Source organism: Myodes glareolus, chromosome 6, assembly GCF_982192425.1.
Source record: "Myodes glareolus chromosome 6, mMyoGla1.1, whole genome shotgun sequence".
Taxonomy (NCBI): Eukaryota; Metazoa; Chordata; class Mammalia; order Rodentia; family Cricetidae; genus Myodes; species Myodes glareolus.
This window is the reverse complement of record NC_142031.1, coordinates 10,181,383-10,188,646: the sequence shown is the minus strand read 5'-3', so window position 1 is coordinate 10,188,646 and position 7,264 is coordinate 10,181,383. Positions and strand designations below refer to the sequence as shown.

Sequence of the window (7,264 nt, the reverse complement as noted above, 5' to 3'; positions counted from 1 at the left end):
ACAGAGTATTTCAATAGAGAATTGGAATTAGAAACGAGACAAAGAATATGAGGAAACAAATTGTAAAGGATTAGGAAGAAAAAAATAAAGTTCACACGAATGGAAAGACGACATGAGTGAGGATTGTTTTTCTACAGCCATCAGACTTCAGTTTTTATGTTTATTGTGTTTTCTAATCTTGAACCCCAAGTGAACGTCTTCAAGGCAGGCCCTTTAATGTTTTCTGTAATCAACACAGAGGTGATCTTGCCAAGAGAAGTCCTTACATAAGAAGAAGAAAGACTTCCTAGGTTTTCTAAATCGTGTCTTTGCTTCCATACTTCCTCAGGATCATTCTTCATGAAAACCAGTCAGAAGGGTGACCAGGCCCCACCTACGTTCATGCAGCTAGCCAAACAGAGGCCACTGATGGAGGTGGCTTGTTCATTTCTTCTCTGGAGGACTTGCCTGTGGGGCCGCTCCCAACAATGTGTTCAAATGCATTCATTAAAGATGCCTTCTTTGACAGACATACAAACATCCTGAGAGCCATGGTTCCTGCCTGGCTGTTCCAATGCTTTCTTGTAGGATCCCTGATGAAGGATCCCCCACTGGAGACTTTGAAAGCTCTGCTTGATGGACTAAATGTGTTGATTACAGTGAAGGTTCATCCCAGGGAAGCAAGCAGGACTCAGATTGGATGAGGAGGGCTCTGCAAGTGCAGAGAAGGAACAACTGGCTACAGGGGGTACTCAATCTAGTTATACAATGGCAAATGTGGAGGACCCAAGAGTAGACATAGCCACTGAGGAATAGGCCTCTCCCTGTCAGGCCCACAGACACAGGTGGAATGAGGCAGAGGTTGATGGAAATGGAATGGAGGGAAGTGAAACTGGGCTATTGATGCCTCAATGGCAAAGACCCATTTTAACTGAGTCGGAGACCCTGGATTTATCCTAGGCTTTATTTATTTTTAATTATGTATATGTAACAGTGTGCATATACATGTTTATTTGTGTGTGTATATGTGTGCCAATGACTCAAGTGTTTCCAGAGATTAAAAGAAAATATTAGATGATGAGTTCCTGGGGTCACAGATGTTTGTGGATGCTGGGAATCAGATGCTGGTCCTCAGGAAGAACACGAAGCCCTCTCAAATACTGAGCCATATCTACACATCACTAAGAGAATTTATATAGCATGTTGGGCTCGTGTCATGAAGGTGAAGGGTATAAAATCTCTAAGAGACAGGCATATTGGGTCATTATTTCCTCTGAAAGATCTAGGAGAAATGGACTGAGACAGAGAGACAGAAGGGTATGGAAACAGTGTAGGCAGAATGCCCGGTACATAGGTGTAAGAACATGAAAGAATTCACTCAGTAGATTTAAAGGATACAGTGTGCTCTCATTCAAAATTGCTTTATTGAAAATGATTGGAAATCGTAATGCCAACAACAGTGGTGAGATAATATTAGCCTTGTTTTTCTACCCGAGCAAGGAAAGGACAAATCACAGCAGAACGCTGCTAATGCACTAGGTCCAATGGTTCAGTCAACCAGATATTTCATATAGCAGATATGCTGCCGATTCTTATGTGAGATAGACAACCAGATGATGGATTCCTTCCATCAACAGAACACTGTGAGACCCTCCTCACCCAGTCCCCTCTGCTCTTTGGAATTCCCTTTCATTTTAACCCCTCCCTTGTACCTATGGTCGGTCATACCATGAAAGTGCCAGAATGGAGTCCCCTCAATTTACAGCTCTCTTTGGATGCACTAGGGCAGGGCTGTACTGTTGACAGATCATGTGCATCCAATTCTCTGTCAATTTTTCTTCTTCAAATTTGAACAACAAGTGAAGCAATCTTCTTTCTCCAGTACATCCAAAAATGCTTGAATCCAGGTTTTGTGTCTCCAATGAGTCTTTTGATTCTAGGCTTTCATTTCTCAGAGCCCAGCAGTGATCCCTCCTCATTTATTGCCAACATGAACAGAGTGCGATCCCCATGTTATAGACACAGAATTTCCGACAGTTTAGACATCTCTGACTCACAAAGTGGACCTCTTTCGGCTGTCTTAGAGCCCTCAGAGTTTCCATGAACTCACAGCAGTGTTGGCTGAACCAGTCTGGCTGGACATCACAAATGTCATCATAGACCTCATCAGGGGTGGGGTATATCTCCCGGGTGAGCAGAGTCAGTTTTGCCGTGTGCTGCAGCAGCAGCTTCTTCAGGCTGTCCACAGACAGGAAGTTCTTCAGAAAATTGACCTCAATGAGCTGAGTGCACTGACTCAGGGCAGGCAAGAGGGCACTAATTTGGAAATCCATGATTATACAACCCTTCAATTGCAAAGTCTGCAGAGTAGCTGTCAGTCTTTCTAGCAGGCTTCCTAGAAGTAGATGGTCTAAATTTAAAAAGTTTACACTACTCAGGCCCAGATGTTTGATGCTTGTGGATGCTTGGACACTGGGACAGATAACTCAGGTCTGCATTTGACAGTGAGCATCAAGTGATTGCAAGGGTCTCCAAGGGACTCTCCATGCACATACAGAGAGAGACAGAGGAGTTTATCTCAGTAAAGTCTAATAATGGTAAAGAAAGGATGATACTTCAATGTACAGAGGTCAGTTAGGCCTAAGTTCATTCTGAGAGCATCATGAAGATCAAGACCAGGGTACTCCCTGATGCAGAGTTAACAACACATTCAAAATCACTATGACAGTTTCTGTACCCAAATCTGTTCCCTCTGCACAGTCGAGCAGAGAACCATCTGACAGTTTGTAACAGCAGGAGACCAAGAAGGACCAACAAGAGGATACTTACCGCCATATCTGGGTATGAGGCCCAGTGTAACTTTGTAAACCTAACTAGTGTTTGATGAGGCCTGAGACTAACTTGAGTTGGTATAGGCCTGGTGTAATTTCCTGAGTCTAGCAAGAGTTTGGAATCCTGTCTCTGGCTAGCTTACCTTGACCTGCCTCTGCCCAGCAACCTCTCCTCAAGTGTGGCAGAATATTATTGGCACATATTCCTTACTCTACGTCAACCCATCCCAAGCTGTTCCAGCCCCATCACCATCCCATATAAGGTCCTGCCTGATACCATTAAATGAGAACCTGCTCTGACAAACTCACAATTCAGTGGGTGTGTTTTCCCCCCTTGGCCAACTGGGGAGAAAAGCTGGCTCATTCAATACTAACCATCCCCCTGAGTCCCAGGGAGAATCTGGTAGTTACAGCTCGCTCCCAATAACCATGCATTTGCTCTTTCTGCCAGAGAACCCAGCAGCTGTGTGTGCCAATAATGGTCTCACTTTTCTAGCACAGCCTCTGTCCTGCTCACAGGCCTTCCCTCTTGTCTTTTTTTTTTTCATTTATTTATTTAAAGAATTTCCACTTCCTCCCCTCCTCCCAATACCCTCCCGCTCCCGCTCCCCCATTCCCTCTCCTCCTCCCTCCCCATTCCCAAGAGCAGTCAGGGTTTCCTGCCCTGTGGGAAATCCACATTCTTCCCCCCTCCCTCCAGGACCAGGAAGGTGAGCATCCAAACAGACCAGGATCCCAAAAAGTCAGTCCATGCAAACGAATCAAGACCCAGTGCCATTGTCAATGGCTTCTCAGTCAGCCCCCATTTCAGCCACATTCAGAGAATCCAGTTTGATCTTGCGCTCTCATTCCATCAGTCCTCTTGTATCAGTGGGTGAAAGCACACTTCGCGGTCTTGACTTCCTTTTTCATGTTCTCTTTCCTTCTGCTCTTCATTTGGACCTTGGGGGCTCAGTCCAGTGCTCCAATAGGGGTCTCCGTCTCTATCTCCATCCATCGCCATATGAAGGTTCCCTCTGGTTCTGTTTTCTTTGCTCACGATCTCCCTCCCTCTGCTTCTCATTTGGACCTAGGGAGTTAAGTCCAGTGTCAAAATATGTGTCTCTGTCTCTATCTCCATCCATCGCCATATGAAGGTTCTGTGGTGACTTGCAAAATATTCATCAGTATGGTTATGGGCCCAGGCCAGTTCAGGTACCCTCTCCTCTGTTGCCCGGGGAACAATCTGGGGACCTCTCCTTGGGCCTGGGAACCCCTCTAGAATCAAGTCTCTTGCAAACCCTAAAATGGATCCCTTAGTTGAGGTATAAACTTCCCTGCTCCCATAGCCATCCTTCCTCCCTCCCCGCTCCCATTCCCCCAAGCCATCCCCAATCCTCCCCCTCTCCTCTCTCCCTAACCATCTCCCCTTACTTCCACCCCCCCCCCCGTGCACCCAAGTTTGCCTGGCAATCTTGTCTACTTCTAATATCCAGGAGGATAACTATATGATTTTCTTCAGGTTCACCTTCTTATTTAGCTTCTCTAGGATCATGAATTATAGACTCAAAGACCTTTAACTATGGCTAGAATCCACTTATGAGTGAGTACATACCATATTCCTCTTTTTGGGTCTGGGTTACCTCACTCAGTAAAGCATTTTCTATTTCCATCCATTTGCAGGCAAAATTCAAGATGTCATTGTTTTTTACCGCTGAGTAAAACTAATGTGTATATGTTCCACACCTTTTTTAACCATTCTTCTATTGAGGGGCACCTAGGCTGTTTCCATGTTCTGGCTATTACAAATAGTGCTGCTATGAACATAGTTGAACAAACACTTTTGTAGCATGATAAGGCATCTCTTGGGTATATTCCCAAGAGTGAAATTGCTGGGTCCTGAGGGAGGTTGACTCCCAGTTTCCTGAGAAACCGCCACACTGATTTCCACAGTGGCTGCACAAGTTTGCATTCCCACCAACAATGGATGAGTGTTCCCCTCACCCCACATCCTCTCCAGCATAGGCTATCATTGGTATTTTTGAGTTTAGCTATTCTGACAGGCATAAGATGGCATCTCGAAGTGGTGCCCTCTTGTCTTATACACTGTCAATCATTTCCCATTTACAGGGCCTTCCTCTGTTCAAAAAATACTTGAACTTGGCAAATGTGTGTACGTGTGTGTAAGAGAGACAGAGAGATAGAGAGATAGAATTCGAGAGAGAGAGAGAGACAGAGACAGAGACAGAGAGAGAAGTGTTTAAACTTAACAATTCTGAGGAGAGAGCTGACATGGGGCAGCATGTGGCTTAAGACCTCATCCACTTTGTGGCTATGTTTTTCCTTCATCTGGTTCCCTAGCAAAGACAGTTCCTAGATTATGATTGCTAGAGCAGCAGAAAGACAATGAGGTCAATTATTCTAAGTCACAGGACTCCTGCATTCAGGAGTGGTCGGGATGCCACAGGTGAGCACTGTGGTTTCATGGAACACTGCAAGACTTTTCCCTGGCCTGTGGAGCAAGAACTCTATCCTTCCTTACCTGATTACTTGATCCAGTCGTTCTTTCAGGAAGCAGACATGATTTAGTTGGAGATGCTGGATCTTCTTGAGTTCTGATACCCGGGAAAGGATCTGTGTAAAACACCATTCTCTCCTCTCTCGGTTTCCAATACACTCCAAAGGTGTGAAGATTCCATTGAAAAGGATTTTCTGAAGTTTTTCATCTGGCCCAGGCCAGGAGCTATCATCACAAGGGTTCTCAGGGTCCAACGTGCATTCACTGCGAATTCCTCTATAGAGCTTGGCTCAAATACCTCCAGCAGCATTAGGGGGTTGTAGAGAGGGGTGGCTCCAAACTCCAGCTTTGGACACATCACCTGCACCACATCTTTTCTCTGCATGGCCCACCAATAGAAGTATTTTAACTATTTACTGAGATGGCTGGTCTCGAGGGAAAGGTTCATTCACACAGTCACAACCTGTTGTTCCCTTCATTTGGGACCATGCACCACTGGTCGGGTCTCACTGATGACATCTGGAGAGCAGCCACTGTAACATGATGGGGCCGGCTTGTTGGGGTATCCATCCCGCCCAGTACCCCACATCCGGCAAGCCCCAATAAAAATCAATCACACAGAGATCTCTATAAATTATAAAGCTGATTGGCCCATTAGGTCAGGCAACCTATTAGCTCTTATAACTTTTGTTACTCCATTATCCTTATCTACGTTAGCCATATGGCTTGGGACCTTATTAAGCTGTCAGCTCACATGTTGCCTCTTCGGTGATCTGGACAGGAATGGAGAGGGAGCTTCCTGCTTCCTAGAATACTCCTGTTCTCTTTGCTCCACCTCTACTTCCTGTCTGGCTTTCCCGCCTATACTGCCTGCCTGGCCAATCAGTGTTTTATTAAAATATGATTGAGAGAATAAAGACAACTCTCCCACATCAAGCCACCATCTTCTGTTCCAACCCAAAAGTTCCAGAAGTTATTTTGGGCATCCTGCAAATCTTGGTCTTGTAGTATCCAACTGCTGTTGGTCAAAGGAGAAGGAGATTCAAATGACAATTTGATCATCTGTTTATACTTTGCTTTGACCCCACTCCTCCACTTCCCTGAAATCCATTCCTTGGACACAGAGTGTTTTCATTTCTATTGACTGACAGAACAAGAAGGGGGAGAGTCATTTTGTATTGACCACATCTCTTCTCAGTGTTCTCCACACACCACTGTACTTTTGCACTTATTCACTTCTCTAAGATCTGATTCCACTTGGACCACATTCTGAAGTCTGTGGTCACTTCCCTCCACCCAGTGCCTTCCTTTCCATGATACCTGGTTCTCATTTACCTAGGTCGATCCTTCTGGTTAATCAGCAAATCCAGGCCCCCCAGCACAGCCTTCAGGGTCTTCAGGTTGGGAGTCTTCATCAGAGATCCAACAGGAAGGCATGGGAAGGGCCAGGCTGCCACCATTGCCCTTACGATGTTTGTCTGTTTGCCAATGAAGGTGTCTTTGAACAGTGGTGGGAATATAGTCTTGGGCAGTTTCTTCAGAGAAGCGTTGGCCAAGGCTTCATTCTTTAGCAGACTTTTTCTGGCCAGCCTCTGGAGTGTGTATGGGGAGCTCACCCTGACATGCAAGCAGGCAGATGCTAAGGAAAGAAGAAGAGGAATAAAGCCTTTCAGAGGAAACACCTTATCAAGCCACGTTTTGCTCCTTCATCATGTAAACTATGCAGGGACACAGTCACTCACCTGAAGTGTTTGGGAACCTTAGATTTCCTATCACTCACTGTCTGTCCTTTTCATAGCCCTCATTCCCTCAAAGGCCTCATGGACATGAGCACACATTAGAACAAATGATCCTGGTTATCCTGCCCAATCATACTCCCCTGAATCATACTACACTTCAGTAGACCAAGAGAAAGAGGAGAGTCAAACATGAACCAGACACTTTTGCAGGCAACCAT

General features: G+C 45.4%; 1 pseudogene; it reads right to left on the bottom strand.

Moving 5' to 3' along the window:
• Nucleotides 1-1,958: 1,958 nt before the first annotated feature.
• LOC148121612 (PRAME family member 12-like) lies at nucleotides 1,959-7,264 on the bottom strand (annotated as a pseudogene).